The sequence below is a fragment of the Urocitellus parryii genome, chromosome 1 (assembly GCF_045843805.1).
Source record: "Urocitellus parryii isolate mUroPar1 chromosome 1, mUroPar1.hap1, whole genome shotgun sequence".
NCBI classification, from domain to species: Eukaryota; Metazoa; Chordata; class Mammalia; order Rodentia; family Sciuridae; genus Urocitellus; species Urocitellus parryii.
The window spans coordinates 123,064,350-123,083,190 of NC_135531.1; the positions used below are offsets into that span (position 1 = coordinate 123,064,350).

At 42.3% G+C, this 18,841-nt stretch overlaps 1 protein-coding gene across 4 annotated transcripts in view; it reads right to left on the minus strand.

The window, feature by feature from the left end:
* Positions 1 to 18,631, minus strand: part of Kcnn2 (potassium calcium-activated channel subfamily N member 2) — a 424,434-nt gene extending 405,803 nt beyond the window's left edge. For all 4 annotated transcript variants that reach the window (XM_077796938.1, XM_026414667.2, XM_077796931.1 and 1 more), the window contains exon 1: positions 18,115 to 18,631. The gene's annotated coding sequence lies outside the window, so the exon portion shown is untranslated. The remainder of the gene's footprint in view (positions 1 to 18,114) is intronic.
* Between the last annotated feature and the right edge of the window lie 210 nt (positions 18,632 to 18,841).

Sequence of the window (18,841 nt, forward strand, 5' to 3'; positions counted from 1 at the left end):
GTCTCTGCCTTGAAATGATACCCTAATGTTCTGGTGCTGTACAAACATGGGGCCTTCTGCAAACTACAGTCCTGTACTCCTCCCTGAGGCAGCTCCATTCCCTATTTCTCTCCAACTTCCCAAGCATTGCTAATGAAAGCCAGTTATAATTATCTTACTGAAGGGGAAAAGAGGAGGGGCACCCTTAAAAGGACCACCTATCACTTGACAGAAATATACAAAATAAGAGAGAAGAGCTGTAGCCCTCAAGATCTGGGGCAGTGACCTTTGCCTTTAGATGCTGGTATATGAGCACCCGTATTGTTAGTGCCTCCCCAGTATGTTCCACTATCCCTACAGTATCTTGAGGGTTCCATAGTACAGGCTCCCATGTATCAATTGTGATGTCTGTGCCCCAGGCATCTCTCTGCCACAGTGGGTCGCAGCTCCACATAAGGGCTTAATAAAATGGGAGGGCTTTGAGGATATCCCCACTATGCTCCAGCATAGTGTCTGAGCTAACAGTGGTCTAAGTTTCCATGGGGTGTACCACTAGAAATGCCAACTACCCTGCTTGGCTTGGAGAAGTGGATGCTCAAGTGTCCAAATGCTGCAAAACCTAACTAAGTGGAAGTTCCATCTCCAACACACTTCCCACCTGAGACAGCCATTTAAATATATATGCACATATAAAAGAAGAAATTGGCATCTTTCTGCCATTGCATTCAAATTATTTTCTTAGAACAATTCATCACACTCCAGATTTTAAAAAATCTATTAAGTTTTTCCCCCAAATCTACATTTCTCTTTAGAAAATTTTAAGTGGCATATGAAAAAAAAAAAAAAAACACAATGGATTGGAAATAGTCCCTAAATTTGAAATGAGGAGATTGTGCTCTGATCCCAGAGCTGACACTTGTAGATCATGGGGCCTTGGGCCAGAAACATGCACTCTGTGCAAGGAGCCTCTTGTAAAACTGAGGAGCTGGAACAGGCAATCTCAAAGGTCTCACCAGCTCTCAACTCATGTCTATTCTGGTTTTGTTCTTATGCCTCTTCCCACTCACTCCACACACCTCTCTCTCATTTTGTCCTAATTATGGTATCACAGAGGCCCCCAGCGTGATTTGGATTCCACATTACAGCGTGGGCATTCCTGGTGGAAACTAGAAAGGGTGTCATCTCCAATATAACCAGAGCTGCACCTTTGGACAATGACAACTCCCAAAGACACCAGCAACAAAGAACCTGAGCCAAAGAGAAAAAGAAAGGTTAAGTGAGGCATGGAGGCTTGGAGAACTACACCTCAGAGAACATGCATGACAGCCCGTGGAACTCCGAGAACTGCTGAGGAGAAATTTAAGGAAGAATGGAATTCCTGCACAAAGTGCCTGGTATGCTGCTTATCTACTGCTGCACAGCAAACCATTCCAAACCCAGTGGCTTAAAACAGCTCGTTGGCTTACAATTTGGACTGGGAACGGCTGGGTTTTTCTACTGCTGGCCTCTCATAGACTCAGTCCTGCATCCGTGGTGAGCTGAGTGGTTCTACTTTTGGCTGTCAGCTGGGCCCTGGTGTCCAGTCCAAGCTTCTTCACACAGGAGCAGCAGCATGAGTCCCCAGATAAGCAAAAGACAAGGTTTTCAGGTCTCTGCCTGAGACATGTGTGCTGATGCCCTCTTGGCTAAAGCAGGTCGATTCAAGGGCCAAGGACATGGGTGCTACCCTCTCAATAAGAGGATTTTTATTGTCAGTTTATGAATTTAAGGGTGGGAAAGAGTTGGGGCTAATTTTGCAACTTACCTTACAGAGAAACAGATCTGAGCCTGTTGGTATAACTTTACTTTTTATTCCCAGGTTTGAAGTGCCACACAAACAGGTGAAATTAGTCCTGTACTTTATATAGCAGCATATTTTATAGTAAAATGTTAATAAGTTGATGAGTCCTCAAAAATAATTGGAACTTTCTTGAGCAAACTGTCAGTTTCATTTAAGCTTTAAGACTCTATGCAAAGTTACACATGGAAATGCAAATTTAAATTCTTCATAGAGGTTTGCCTGTGTGTGTGTGTGTGTGTGTGTGTGTGTGTGTATACACATACACCAGGAACTGAACCCAGGAGGGCTTAATCACTGAGCAACATCCCCAGCCCTTTCTACTTTATTATTTTGAGACAGTGTCTCTCTAAGTTTCTCAGGGCCTCACTAAGTTGCTGAGGCTGGCTTTAAACTTGTGATCCTTCTGCCTCAGCCTCCCAAGTTGCTGTGTTTATATCTTTTATAAAACTCCAGTCCTTCTAAAATCTAACCCTGTGAGCTCTTTCTTGTGCATTCAGGCAGGTTACACCTTTGTGTAATGCCATCTTTAAGAGATTCATGAGCATTCACAGTAGAATTTAGAACTCTGGAATACATTCAGATTTTCCCTAAATCCAATCTGTGTTTAGCAATTAAACTGAGTGTCATACCAAATCCTTTTAATTGTCACTCATTGAACTTACATATAAACCATCTGGGTACTGGGCACCATGCTAAGGGCTGTGACTATCACAGGAACAGAAGGAAGAAGGTGGGCAGGAGCTGAGCCTACCTTCTTGTATCTTGTGGTTCATGGGACATATACCAGTGACTTCTTAAAGAAATACAGTTCAAGAATTTCAATTCATTTTCAAAATTAAAGTGAATTTTGCATTTTTAAATATTTGCCCTTAGATCACTTTTAATTTTCATAAAGCCGCTCTCCTCTGAAGAAGGTTTAAAAGTAATTGACTTTCTTCTCTTCATCATGAAATTGTCACCAAGTTATTTTTAATTCTGACTGTCCTCAAGCTCCTTCTGAGGACATTAATCTCTCTGGGCAGTTGAAATAAATTCCAAGTCAATTTCCTCGTACACAGAACCAGGCTTTCACTTAGACACCTCTTCAAAGGAAGCTGCTCCACTGAGCCAGGCTGGGGCAGGGTGAGAGCAGACAACATGGGCCACTGTCATTGCCCCTAACACTGTCCTTTAAAAATGCACAAAAGCTGGTCCTCAACAAATCTGAAAGGAGCAAGGTCCACTCTTGACACAGAACCACCTGTCCTTTCAAGTGCTCTTGGTATTTTTCTATTTTAGCTGCATAAGTTGTCCAGGGCTTGTTGTTTTCATGTTTTTAATAACTATTTGCAATAATTACCTTCTTATAGAGTTTTCATTTGAACATCAACATAGATGCCCAGAGTAAGACAGAGTTTTAGCTAGTTTGGCTAATCAGTTTAACATTCCTTCCTTAGATCCTCACAGAAAAGAGAAATAATGAATCCTAGCAGTTTGGCTCCAAAGTCTATGTGCCTCGTCAATGCACCTCACAACCTCACCTGGTATCCCCTGTGAGTGTGAACAGAAGAATGGATAGTGTGTCTCTGGTGCTGAGCAGAGAAAATGCTTTATCTAAAAGACGGAAAAGTAATCATATCAATATCACCACAGAGTGAGAGCTTTACACATGGCTCCATGTATACATTCATTCACTTTGTTTTTTCTGTATAGAGGAGGACTTTAGGTGATACACCAAAGAACTTTTTTTTGGTTTTTAATGCATGTGGAAGATACTGTATATTGACTTAACTGCTATGTCAAGTTAACACTGCCTCCAACATAAAGGCTGGAAATGCAAATCACCTTCCCTACCTTCCCCGAAGCAGCCATGTGACTTAAGTGTCTTTCAAAAAGATACATCCTCAAACATTTCAGCAGGGGAACAAGCAATGTGATTTGGCAGGTAGAGTGGGGGTGTGGATTACAACTGTAGAGTGGTGACAGCCCCTCTGGGCCACTGCAGTGAGGTGCTACAGCCATTGCTGAGGTTTCCAGGACTTCCCCTGGCCTGTGCTTTGTGTGTGCTTCCTAGCTACCAGTGCTCCTGATTATGGTGTGCAAACCTGGGCCTCTGGACCTTTCAGACATTTGGGGCACCATCTAACATCCTTTAGTAAAAATTCTTCATGCTTAAATTAGCTACAGTGGATTGTATTATTTGCAACTAATTATCTTTACTTAGATATGTATATGGCTAGCCCACTGAATCCTGTGATTTCACAAAAATCATTCCTTTGCATGTGCTCATGTTTAAAACATAGTCAATTGAAAGAAAACTATTAACATAAGCGGCATATGAACATGCTGAAACTGTGAAGCTGGTGAGTGAATGACTCGAATCTAGAAAATGTTCCTCATTAATTAATGAAGTGTAATGTTTAATTATTTTTCACTTTTTTATTTGTTATTTTTAGATATAGATGACAGTAGAGTGTATTTTGACATATTATACATACGTGGAGTATAATTTACTCTAATTAGGATCCCATTCTTGTGGTTGTATGTGATGTGGTTTCACTGGTGGTGTATTCGTATATGAACATAGGAAAGTTAATTTCCACAACCCTCCATACAAACAAACTGAAATTTAAAGAGGTTTGGTAATATGCCCAATTTCACATACCAGGGAGCAAGGACGCAGGTCCTCCTCCCTCATTTTTGTAGCACCCGAATTCCCTCATACTTACAGCTCACAAATAAAATTGATAAGCCAGGCATGGTGGCACATATCTATAATCCCATTGTCTCTGGAGGCTGAGGTAAGACGATCAGGAATTCAAAGCCAGCTTCAGCAACTTAGTAAGGCCCTAAATACTTTACTGAGATCCTGTCTCAAAATAAAAAATAAGAGCTGGGGATATGGTTCAGTAGTTAAGTACCATGGATTCAATTCCTAATACAAAAATAAATAAATAAATAAACCTGATAAAATACGATTCGATTTTAAACTTTGGTCTCTATGAGTTTGAATTGTGCTATATGAGATTTCACCCCATCCCTGGAAAATAATATTCCTGGTGGATATATGTGGCCAGCTTGGAAACCCATAAGAATTTAGGAGCATGGAAAATAAGGGCAGCTTTAGAGTCTTCCTAGCAAGAAAAAAAAAAAAAAACACTGTCATGACTCCCAAATGGCTTTAAAATCTTAGAAATCTATAGTTGAAGGGTTTTAGGCTTCAACAGTATTTAATTATAACTTCTAGAAAAGATGTTGGCACAGGTGTTTTTCAGAGGGCAAATCTCTAGTTTTTATTTTTATTTTTGGTGGAGGGTGAATGTGGATGTAACCCCAGAAAAAGAAGCAAGAGCCAGTCCATCAGGGAAGGGGAGCAAATAAAAGGAACGTGTAACTGAGCTGGCAGTACCTTCGCTGCAGACAAAGCCAGCTGCTCAATCTCCAGGCCCTCTGCAGACAGGCTGCGTGCACTCCTACAACTCAGGAAAGTCTGGAGGTGGGAGAAGAAATGCAAGTAATTTAAGCACTGTCTCTTCTTCTCCTATCTTTCATTTTAAGTGTCCACCCCTGGTGAATAAAGTCTCCTGCACCCTGGATGTTCCCAGGCTCTTCTGAGTAGTGGGAAGGCGGAGTCCCTGAAAGCAGGCAGATGCATGTACAGCAGTCTCTCCTTGTCAATGGCTGCCATAAAGGACCCCAAAGTATATGTCAGCAGAGAGACAGCAGCCTGGGCTTTCACCCATGGAAAGAGAGTCAACTGTCACACTGTGAATCTGAGGCCCAGGGGCTGGACAGGGCCAAGCTGGCCTGGAGCAGTGAATAAAAAGGGCCTGGGACAACTGCAGACCATGTGCTCATAAAATTTTTATGTGACCATAATCTTTCTGTTGAATTCATGCTTCTTCTATGTCTTTTAAGTTTCTGCCCAACTGTATTCTAAAAAGGGTAAAATATTTCTTTTCAGAAATTCATTGAACTGCTATCTTCCAAGGAAATTGACCGTATTATACCCTTTAGGCTAAGTATATCTGCTGTAGAAAAATGCATCTGTTCAACTATTTGATATAAAAATTAGATTTTTTTAAATTAACCTGTAAAACTATAAACTTAAAAACTACTTCAATAACAGGAAGTTCAACACTTTCTGACCTTGTGATAATTAACCATGACCCCTGTGACTTTGTTATAATATTTCTTTATTCAGAACGTGCCTAAGGGCCTCCCTCCTTGAATATTATCAATTTTTCAGTAAAATACAATATCTCTAGCAGGGAATGTAGCTCAGCACTTACCTAGCAAGCTCCAGGCCCTAAGTTCAATCCCCGGCACCCCTCCCCACTCCCAAATTATAAAATACAACATATAATTTTTCCAGAGTTGTAAAAACCTACAAGCAATATATATGATTAATAATCTGTGTGGTAAAACTACAAATATGAAGTTCTAGAATAGCCGTTAACATCATAACAGGACTAAAGATATGGAGAGATGCTCTCAAATTACACTGGAGATTTGAAGCATGAATCAAATTCCGTCCCCATACACAAAAGATATGATTCTACACACAGAAATGATAAAACAAATCATGAATTTAGATGATTTTGCTTAATCCCTTCTATATCTCCATTCTTTCCAAATTTTCTATAAATATTTTTATTACTTTTTAATCAGAAGTTATATTTCAGATGAATCTAAAAAATGTTCTAAATTGAGAGCTTTGATAAGAATTTGAAAGCAAATTGTTTAATAATTTAAGCAGAAATCTAATCACTTGTATCCTGGACTGTGTGAACAAAGGGATTTGATTAGCTTAGACAAATAACTCTTATGCTACAGAGGCAAAGCCAAGAGAGCTTGTGGGAAATGCAAATTCATTTCATCAGTTCCAATTCTGTACAGCTGGGTAAGAGCAGAAACCTGCATCTCATCAACCTACAAGATGATTTTAACGTTGGTGGGGCCACACTTTGATCAACTCTGGCCAAAAGACAAGCCCAAGGCATCAAAATTTCAGAGACTCTCCATCCAGAAACAATGCTGTTCTGACCCAGGGAATTCCAGGATTCTGGCCCCTGTTGTAGATGCTTCTTTAGACATGACACTATCTCCCTTGTGTTCATCCATGCTTTTTTAGCAGATTTCCTATGATTGGCTTTCCTTGTGGTTTTTCTAAGAAGAAAATATTACTGCTTTGTCAATAGTGGCAGTTGGGTTTGTCTGTCTTCTCTGTAACATAATAAATTGGTACTCAGTTTATAGATCAGTCTCTTTGAGTTCAGTTAATGTGAATCTACTCCCCTGAAAATTTGGTCCATTTTCAGACAGGCATGTAAGCTACAATAGCTGGAGTCTCTTTCTCACAATAGTATATCCATTGTTATTGCCAACCTGTCGGCACTTTCCATGTTTCTGATACAGCATCTTGAATTTCCTTTGGGAATCACTCCAATATTCTTCCAAAATCCAAAAATAGCCCCTTACTCCAGGCCCATCTATTTGAACTCAACCTTAAGAGTTTTGATTAAAATAAAGGTAAAGCTTAGATCCACTGGTCTTTGTCATGGAGCCACAAGGGGAAAAACATGCTTGAGAATGAAGCCACTATGAACAAAAGAACTAAGAGACAGAGATAAATTAGAGCTAGAGAAAGACAAAGAGAGAGGGGCTTTGATGGGGTCATTATTTGAATCTTGGATATAGTTGGTCCACCCATTATCTGTGCTCCTGAGCTGATGTGTTCCTTTTCTGGTTTCTGCCAGTTGGAATTAGGTTTCCTTCCTTTACTATGGTAAAAAAATCTAAACTAAAATAACACTGCTCTGTTTCCATGTACAGAGCATCCCTTCCATTGAACAAGTAACCTTAGTTCCAAAGACCCTGCACTTATTTGGGGGGCATTTAAAACAACCACACTCATGGGAAGTGTGGATTGCCAGACATTAACGGCAAGGCAAGTCAGCTTCATGTGCAACTAGGGAAAACCTAAGGCTAACTGTCACTAGAAAACAATGATAGCACAGGCTGGGGCTTTTTATTTCTAAGGATGGTTTCCACTTGGCATCATGACAAAGGAATAAAAACATGAGTTGCTCTGTGAATCTTGCTGTGTCACAGAGTATTTCCATGCTTATGTTTTAGGACTATCACGAAATGGGAGGAAACCACCTTGTTCTCAGTGTCCCACAAAGGGGCAGGAGACTGACAGCTGTACACCACCATAGTCAAGCACCTTAGTTCTGAGCTAGAAGAGGAAGGGACCTGGTCTGCAGGAAAAACAGTGCCTGACTACATTCACAGACTTCAGTTACACACAAAATTCCTTTTGCCTGTTCTTTCTAAGTTACATGAAACAATTAAAAGGAGAAAAAATCTGATTTCTGGGGACACAAATACAAACAACTTTTCCAGAAAAATTAGGGTCTGAACAGGGACTTTTCCAATATGTCAAATGAACGTATTTATTTATTTATTTATTTATGGTACCAAGGATTCACACCAGGATTGCTTAACCACTGAGCCACATCCCCAGCCCTTTCTGAATTTCTGTGTGTGTGTGTGTGTGTGTGTGTGTGTGTGTGTGTGGTATATGTGTGTGTCGGGGGGGGGGTGCTGGGATTGAACCCAGGGCCTTGTGCATGTGAGGCAAGCCCTCTACCAACTGAGTTATATCCCCAGCCCTCCTAGCCCTTTTTATGTTTCACTTTGCAACAGGGTCTTGCTAAGTTGCTGAGGGTGGCTTTGAACTTGCCATCCTCCTGCCTCAGCCTCCCAAATTGCTGGGATTATCAAGTAGACTTTGGATTATTTTATATTATGGCTACTACTTCAAATTGGGATTGGATTGTAAAAAATATGATAGACAGAGCTACTGATGTTTATGAACCACCCAGTTTCAGGAAATAACTAGACATGACATAATGTTTACACTCAAAGTTCTTTGTCCCATTCAAAAAAAAAAAAAAACCTGCCTAGGAAAAGAGTTAATGCTCATCAAAGAGATGGATATTCAGGAGTGCTAGCTTATTGGTGTTTGGCTTCTCTCTCAAGGCTATAGAACATGCATACCTCATTTTATATATTTATTTTTAAAAAGGCTTGGCTCTACAAAGCAATAAAATGAGAATTAAATCCTAAAATGAGCTAAAGAAGGAAACAGGTGCTATAACTACTTTTGCAAATGTCCAGGGTGAGTGTTGTTTTTGATGTGATTACTGGAAGGGAAAAGACCAGTCAAGACTACTATTGCATTTATGCTGGAATTCATACTGAGCATATGGCAAAAGGTAAAATAAGAATCCATACTAATGAAATCATGGCATTTGCAGGTAAATGGATGGAGCTGGAGACTATCATGCTAAGTGAAATAAGCCAAACCAAGAAAAACAAAGGCCAAATGTTTTCTCTGATAAGCAGATGCTGATCTATAAGGGGGGAGGAGGGAAAGGAAGAATGAAGGAACTTTGGATTGTGCAAAGGGGAGTAAGGGGAGGGAAGAGGGTGTGGAAATGGGAAGGATGGTGGGATAAGACAGATATTATTACCCTATATACATGTATGATTACACAACCAGTGTGACTTTGCACCACGTTCAGCCAGAGGAAGGAGAAGTTGTGCTCCATTGTGTGCAATGTGTCAAAACACATTCTACTGACATGTATAACAATTAGAACAAAGTTTTAAAAATTAAAATTAACAAAAAGAATACATACTAATATATTCTCTCCATCTAAGATTTACTCTGCAATACCAGTATCAAAGTAAGCCATACCTCACAGTGTTTGTTTTAGCAAAAACTTATAATCAAATTAAACAAACAAACACCCATATGCGCCGTCTTAGATTCCCTCAACCTCTTCCTACTATATGTTTGACTTGGTCAGGGCCCCTCCATGTTTGAACTGGAGTAAAACTAGCCATCTTACCGTAGGGTGCTTGGATCCGAGGCCAGAAGTTTGTGGAGTTATCGACCCTTGGGATATAACTTCATCAAGGAGAAATAAGAGGTTTGTTTCAAAGAACTCAAAAGAATTAACACCAGAAGAAAGAAGAAAAAGAAAAAAAAAAGTCCCAATCAATAAATGGACTGAACGGACACTTCTCAAAATAAGAAATACAAATGGTCAACAAATATATTTAAAAATGTTCAACATCTCTAGCAATTAGAGAAATGCAAATTAAAACTACACTGAGATTTCATCTCACTCCAGTTCTCGAAGGCATCATTCACATACATAATGTCTCGTTCCTACTTCACATAGCAGCTCTCCCCAAAGCATTTGAGTTACTTACATCATGGACTCTGGCCAGTCAGACCTCTCACAGAGAGACTGGCTCCCAGAAGGGAAGCAAAAGTTACCAGTCCTCAGAAGTCCAAATATCACTTTTACTAAATTTTATTGTTCAAATAAAGTCACACAGATAGTATTATTCAAAAGGAAACAGACCTTACTTTCTGATAGGATGAATGCCACATCAGCACAAAGTGGGACATTAATGGTTGCCATTTGGGGAGATTCCTAAATGTGTCTACAAATTAGGATCATCTGAGGATCTTCTTGAACCTACAACCACACAGGCCACAGCTGTAACCAAGTAATTCAGAGTCTCTGGGGGTAGATCATGGGCATTTATTTTAGTTTTTAAGCTCCCCAAGTGATTCCAATGTGCAGAAAAGTTTGGGGACCCTTGATCTATCATAACTTGTAAGGACAGAGATTTAGAAAAGCCAAAGACTCTAGTAACACCTCAGTTATACGCTGCTACATGTCATTTCACAGCATGCTCAGTGGCTCATCTTGAAATACGCTGTGGGTTTAAAATTTAAGCTAAACACCAGTCTCTTTAAACACAACAAAGCTGCCATGATACGCCTGCTTAGTATGCCTTGAGGGGTGGCCAACTTTCCAGTTTGTCTGGGACTGAGTGGTTTCCTGGGATACAAAACTTTCAGTGCTGAAACCAGGCCGGTCTGTGTCAAATCAAAGCAGGTGGTCACCCCAGCCTCTCTCTATCTCCATCAGCTAAACTGGTCCCATTCTGGTGAGTTTTGTTTCTGAAACACCAATATCACCACCTGAGTCTCCTCAAAAGTGACCCCGTCAGTGCTGCATGAAATATGGCCCACAGTCCTGCAGCATAAACATCATATAAGAGATGGTAGAAATGGATATTTGAACGTTCTGCCCTGGTCCCTGAGTCAGAATCTCTGGGGGCAAGACTCAGGGACCAGAGCATGGAAGGCATGACTTGATGCATGCCAACCATTATTTCATCTTCATCTATCTCCACCATCCCACATCAGGCAAAATCAGATTTCTGTTTTGCAACAGAGGTATAACAAACAGCAAGAAGGGTCAGTCAATGCTAATTTTGACCAAAGATGCCTTGACAAAGGGCAGCCAGCAAGTTCAGACACATTCCTGACAAACATCATCTGGGGTTTAGTTTTGTCAGTCATTTCTCTGAGAGACTGTAGGAAAATGTTTTAAATCCACAATAGGGTCTGGAGGATGCAGTGAGGGACACACCAAGCAGAAATGTCCGCAGTGGGTAAGGCCTGTCTCTCCCAGAACACATCAAAACCATCAAGACAATGCAGAGAACAAATTTTTTTCTGAGCTGGAAGGAAAAAAAACCCATATCTCCCTTAAAGTTAAGCAAAAACTCAAGCTTCAACTTTGACTGTTGGTCTTCAATGTGAATTTATAGTAAAAATTCATTTAGGTTTCATTTAGAAATGCAATACTCTTTTTAGCTAGCTTAGGCTGAAGCAATGGAAAGTTTTGCCAAGCAAATTTTACCTTAAAATTTTAAGTGCCTTAAAAGAAAAACAGTTTACTTATCTGTTTATATTTGGTGGATGCTAATAACTCCCTGTGAGTCTTACCTATACAACTAATACAAAATGATCTTTGGGTACATAACTGCATCAATTGAATCAAATCAAAATATTTCTTAAAACACATGCATACACATTATAATTCAGACTTTTTATTAATTCAGATTGGTCTCTCTGTGCACTAGGAAAAGAATTAGTGGGGTTTCTGTGCCAATTAACATGTATGCCTTGATCCCTAATATGCTATGCCTTGAGGGGTGGCCAACTTTCCAGTTTGTGTGGGACTGATTGGTTTCCTGGGATACAAAACTTTCAGTGCTAAAAACACCAGCCCGGTCTGTGTCAAACCAGAGCAGGTGGTCATCCCAACCTCTCTTTATCTCCATCTGCTAGACTGGTCCCATTCTGGTGAGTGTTGTTTCTGAAACACCATTATCACTACCTGAGTCTCCTCAAAAGTGATTCTTGTCAGTGCCTCATGAAATATGGCCCACAGTCCTGCAGCATAAGCATCACATGAGAGATGTTAGAAATGGATATTTGAGGGTTCTACCCTGGTCCCTGAGTCAGAATCTCTGGGGGCAAAGTTTTAAGGTAAATGAAAATTTAAAAACTCTTGTCAAAACTCACCTTTGATAAATTATAGCTCTTATTTCTTGTGTATTTCACAAACCTCACATCTATAAAGTCAAAGAAAATAGCCACTTAACCAACTTTCCCCCTACATAAGATAATCCAACCCAAGTTACTGTGGTCGAAGTTCCAGCTGCATAGAAAGAGGTGCTCCTTCAACACCACCAGAGTGCCTCAGGCAGGGCATCCTCTTGTCACACTGCAGGTCTGGCAGGAGGTATTGGAGCAACCCCCTCCCCCAGACATATTGTGGGCAGCAAAAATACAGTATCTTCTACAGATATAAAAACACAAACATAGACTTGAAATACACATGTTGTTCTGGACAATGAACTCATTTTCCTATGTTAGAATCATACAACAAGTAAGTCTGTGAGTTTTGCTTTCCCTGGTCAAATTTTGAAGGAGAAAAGAACCCATATTCCTTATGTAGATAACCAATTGGCAGATTTTAATCACTAAAGAATTACATATTGGAAGACTTCTAAATATGCCATAAATGACTACTTGCAGTCAAAACATTCTCATTAAAGTGCAGATGGGTCATTCCACTTTTAAGAAGGATAAGTGACTCTTTCCTAGTCAAGAGAAACATCTGCATAAGCTTTTAAAACTAAGCAACCCAAATGTTCTTCTTCCAGTTCTTCCACTGGACAGCCGGGTTGGACAAGCATAGGAACCATCCTGATCCTCACCCAGGCTTCACCATCCAGCCAATTCCAAGAGTCTCAGGGATTGAAATGGTTGCACAAAGCCACCTGATGAGTTGTCAGTGTAGGTGACAGAGCACAAACATCCCAATAGGGAGGCTAGCTATACTTGGCCATCAAATCTAAGGGTTGAGATCAGAAGCAGAACCAAACCCCACTCCACAAGAATGACAGTGTAGACAGATCCCCAAATGGGAATATTGTGACACAGGGCTGGAAGGAAGATCACAACATTGTCCTGCATGAGACACTTTTGCTCTCTGCCTATCTCATACAATTGTGAAAAATCAAGTGGAATAATTCAAAGTGAATATGATTTGTAAATTGTAAATCTATGTGCAAACACAAGGGCCCATCAGTATTACTATGTTCACACCACTCTCCCTAGCAGTGTGGGGTGAGGGTTTCATGAGGTAGGGGTGCACCAGAGGGGGTCCCTTGAAAGTAGATAGTATCATTTTCCATTTGCTTGCCTGCCGCCTCACTGAACTGTGATTTCCTTGAAAGCAGAGCCTGCACCTTAGTCATCACTGTGTCTCCATTTACATAGGAAGACATTCAATCACTGTTCATGGAATGCTGTATGAATAATTTCTGAATCCTCACTATTATTCAGGCTCCCAGCTAGCTGAGAATTGTGTGGACACCATGCGGCATAATGTGAGAAATCAGACAGCGAATGCCCATGTGCCCAGGATTAGTTCCCCATCTGCCAAAAGTGCTTACTACCCCACTTCCAGAGCCCTGGCTCCACCAGACAAGGAGCCCCAAATCTCAGAATTCAAAGCATTAGTTGAAGTTGCTCAACAAGAGTCACTAACATTGAAATGACTTGGAACACAATGATAGCTGAACCTTCCTCTAGGCCAGGCACTGCGTCCCACGCTTTCCCTCCGTGATCCCATTTAAAACTCACAGCTATGCTATGTGGTAGGATTTGTTGCTATTCAGATGACAAAACTGAGTCCTGGAGAGATAAGTGACCTCCAACCAGGCTATGGGTGGTGGAGTCCAAGTGGAATTGTAGGTCTAGTGTAGGTCTCGTGTAGGTCTCGTGTTTTCCAGAGCCCATATTCTTAATTCCTTGCTCAGACATTTCTGTCTGCAGAAAGAGGGTGCTTGTGCCTTTTTCATGAGTGAGGTTGGGATGGTCTCATCCCGATCAACTCAAAGTCAAGAAGAGAGGAGAACTCCTGCTTCCCCCTGCTTTCCCCCTTCCTTTCTGCCTTTTACCATTACTGCCCATAAACTGCATGCCAGGCCTTGTACTGGGCATTAGAGATACACCCGTGAGTGAGGGACCAGGGACATCCATTTGAGGAAAAGAGTGGGACAAGTCAATAGAAGTGAATGGCCATGAGAGAGGCTGAGAACTAGATGTTACCAGGGTGGTAGGATGTGCTGGCAAGGGAGAGCCATGTCAGGCCCAAGGGTGATAAGGCCCTGGTACCAGGAGGGTATTGTGAAGGCACTGGGCCCCCACATCAAGCCAAATGCCTCATACCTGGCCTAGCAGGATGATGGGATGGGGATCTTCTGTGGGAAGGCCTCAGCAAAGATTCCGTAAATGAGATGTCACAAAACACAAGACACACCCTGAGGCAGTGCCTGGCTGCAGTGGCAGGGAACATGGCATGCATCCAGCCTGCAGCTGGCTACCTGGTGTCTATGGAAAACACCTGCAACACAATGGCCTCTAAGCCTCAAGGCTCCATTAGCACCAACTGTCCTGGATCCTTCTATTTGCCCTCGGTTCTGTCTCCTCCTGCTGGATGGATGCTCCCCAGATGCACCAGGGTTGCTGTATTCTTGGGTGTGTCCCTGTTTCTGGCTCAATGTCCCCTGCTTTTCCTTACTGAACGCTCAGGACTCTCCTGGCCACCCTGTCCTTTCTGGCTGAATAGCTCTGGGGCCCACATGGACACTAGCCCCCAGCCCACTGGTTCACATCCTCTTACCCATCAACCTACTTCAGCCTCATGAGGGACTGAAAACCACACAGCTTGAGGCTTCATTCAATAGCAGGTCAGAAACCTGGGGCATTTCCTCCACTTCCCTTTGTTTATATACCCTTCTGTCATCTATTCAACAGATAACCTATTTATTGATAACTTATTCTCCTTTACACCTTGCTAGGGATAAAAAAAAAAAAAGACAAGTTTCCCTGCCCAATGCAGTTCACAAGCTGACAATGACAACCAGGTGCAGAATCCTAACTACACCATAAATATACTCCACTTCCCACAGTTGTGCCTGACCCTGAAATCTCCCTCACGCTTTGGACTCATGTCTAACATCCAGATCTCTCTACTTGCATTTTTAAATTAATGTGTTCAAAATGTGTGATTTTTCCCCCCAGAATGTGAACCCTCCCTTTTCTTCCTCTTCTGTAAACACAGAATCAATATATTTGCAGTCAAATAAACAAACAAAAATTCCAGGAGTTAAAGGTCTTTGATTTCGCTCTTTCTCTTACTAACCCCTATACCTAACTCACCACCAAGTCTCGTCCATTATACCTCCAGAATAGGTCCTGATCATCCACTTCTCTTCAAGTCCTCCCTCACAGCCCTGACCCTCCTTCAGGCTCCTGCAGGCCTACAGAGTCCTCTGTGCCATTTGAAAAACGTGCCCTTCCTCTAGCCCTTCACCGCCCGGCACTAGGACATTTGCTGATGGAGGAACACGGGCTGGGTTTTCAGTGAACTAACCACCAGGCTGGGTACCCTGTGCAGTAAATAACCTGCAGAAACTCAGTCGCCAGCATCTTCTCCCCCCTCCTACTGCAGGGGCCTCCTGAGAGCCACTCCCATTGTCCCTTCTTCCTGCAGCAGCCAGAGCAGTCTTTTAAAGCCTCAAGCCCGGTTAGGGCACTTTCCTCTTTAAAACCCTCCATTCTTCTGCGTGATCTGGTCCCAGTTCACCTCTGCTGGTCCATCCTTACTCTGGCTGCTTTTCTCCTCCTTATAACATCCAGCTCCCTTCCCCTGCCTGAAGCATCTACCTCCAGTATATTCCTTCCTTTCTACTCTCCACTTCAGACCACCATGAACAGAACTGAGTTAATCTTAATATTTAGTTCATCATATACTCTCATCATTAGTCCACACATGGCCTGTCATACTATCAGTTGTTTTGAATAATGTAGTAGGAATACCTGGCCCTACCAACCAAAACTTGGCTCAGGCTTTGCCAACGGCTTGCCCCTAACCAACCATATAGTCCTCTAGCTTCTCCTCATTAAGCAAACCATAATCACAAATCTCATGATCATCATTCTCTTGCTTTCGTATTTATACAACATTATAGCATATATGTAGGTGTGTATATATATTCCTAAATAGTTGGGCTTTTTATTTTAGTAGCTTTTAATATAAAACTACCATGCTTTACGCAATATTTTAGACTTTTAACTTAATATTACATTGTAAAGAACTAATTATATTGTTATATGTCACTTACTCTATTCATTTTTTATGGTTGTATAATAGTTCCCCCCACCCACCCCCGGGGCACCAATGCACTATTGCTTCCTCTCTCTGGTCAGAGGCATTGGGGTTCCTTCTATTACTGGGAACTGTAATGTTATGCATATTCATGTACATGTCTCCTGCTGAGAATGTGCAAGAAACAAGCTAAACAGTTGGATAACAGGTGCACCAATGATGGCATTAGGCAATAACGTCCACCTGTTTTCCAAAGTCACTGCTCTAATTCATACTTCCACCAGCAATGGTTGAAGATCCTTTAGATTCACAACCTCTTCAATGAAATGACATTGTCAAACTTTTATTTGGGAGCCAACTAAATGCATCTCACTGTGGCCTTGGTTTGCAATTCCATGATTACTAAAGGCAATCACCATCAGTTCTTGTGTTCATTGATTAATTTGTATTTTTTTCCTCCTAAATTCTTCAAGGTCCAGCCTGAATATCCATTCAAAGAGAACTTCTTTTACCATTCTCCAGGTGGAGGTCATCCTTCCTAGTGCATTACTCTGTTCTCCTTCCTGATGTTATCTACACAGTTCATTAATGTATAATTGGTCGCCTTTAACTGGAATACAAGGATCTTGACTGCCTTGGTTCACTATTCCATCTCCAAAGCCTAGAACAGCACCAAGCAGAGTGGGTCGATGCATATGTGAATGACAGAGATATGCAATGAACCGAGTTATATTCTAGAGTCAGACACTGCGTTTCAATCTCAGCTCCCCCACTAACTATCATTATGAACAACTTACTTGATCATCTATTCCCAGATTGTCTCCCCTACAAAAGGAGAGATAACAGTCGTTATTTCATGGGGTTGCTTAAGAGGTTTCACATTTGAGTTAATATTTGTAATGTTCTTAGGATAACATCACAAACAGCAAGTGCTCAATAAGTGCCAGTTATTATTATTAAGATATCATAGTGTTATACTCAGTGACTTGAGCGCATAAACCAAGCCAGCCTGGACCTAATGAGCTCTCTCTCCTCAGGTTCTGCATCATTCTGTTGTTACAGATACACATTCCTATGGTCAAGAGAAAGACAGAGAAGCATGTTGGGGAGCAATTTATTTTCAAGAAATAGTCCCCTGACCCCAAACCTGAAGGCAGCTGAGCAGCAGCAGAGTAGGTACTCCACAATATGTGATAAATAAATGCTCATAAAACCATCCATCCATGTGCCCTCTAACCCCAGCATTGCATTACACAAGAATCACAACACTCGGGACCTCTCTTTTTATTTTGATCCACATTTTCAAAGGAAAGAGAAGTTAGAAAGAGGGATGGCAAAGAATAAAAGTAGATCAGATACGGGAAGAGGAGCTGAGAAATAAGGCAAGGGACGATGGGGAGACTGGGAAACTTCAGGTCATGCTACAGCCTTGACCTTCAGTGTAGAACTTTACTATGATAAAAGTAAGAGCTTCAGGGAATCCCACCCACTCCGGAATCTCTCTTTTTAAGGTAGGAGCCTGGGCGGGGGTGGGGAGAAAGGCAGCGCAGGAAGAGACTTTGCAGGGGACCGGAGGCCTGGCGTAGGGGGAGGGAAGCCCCAGGGCAAACTTCACCATCTTGCCTGGGGAAGACTTGTTCCCACTAAATCTGTAGCCCCCAGACAATGTCACCTTCGTGGTGAGCTTACCTTGTTCTGCAAACAGGAACCCCGCTCCATTTGAAGAATTCCTCTCCTCAAAGTGGTAAATGCGGCCTTGGTTAAATGCGCCAGGGGGCAAAGCCGAAGTGCGATTCCTCGGAGAATTCCGGTAGGTTCACTGGGAGAAAGTGTTTCCATTTGAGAAGGACAGGAGTCCTGGCCGGGACCAGCTGCCACTCGGGTGTCGAATTCCGTGACAGCTCCCTGCCAGGGAGCACCACACACCCCCTCCTCCCGGGTCCGGGGCGCGGAAAGCTGGCGGGGGTGCCCCCGGGTGCGGGCACCGGACTGGGGGCGCGGCTGGAACCAGCCAGGCCCCCGCTTCCCACTCGCGGTGATACAAGTAAATCTTCGGGGAACCCAGCTCCTACTTGCCTTGCTTCAGTACCGACCGTGCTAAAAACTGAACCTAGTCTCCGGACGCCCCGCCGGGACTGGGGACTCCCTCCTTCCGGAGTCCTTGGCTGGCTGGAAGGTACAGGGTCGGCTGGGGGCCCGCGAAGGCTCAGGGTATTGCCGACCTTGAGGCTACCGAGGGTGTGCATGCGCCAAAAATAAAACACGCGCGCGCGCACCACACACACACACACACACACACACACACACCCCACACCATTTCCCCTAATAGTTCCCTTCTGAGAAAACTGTCCTTTAGCAGCATAAAACACAGGGGGGAGGGGGAACCCTGTGCCAACACTATGAAAGCCAACATTAT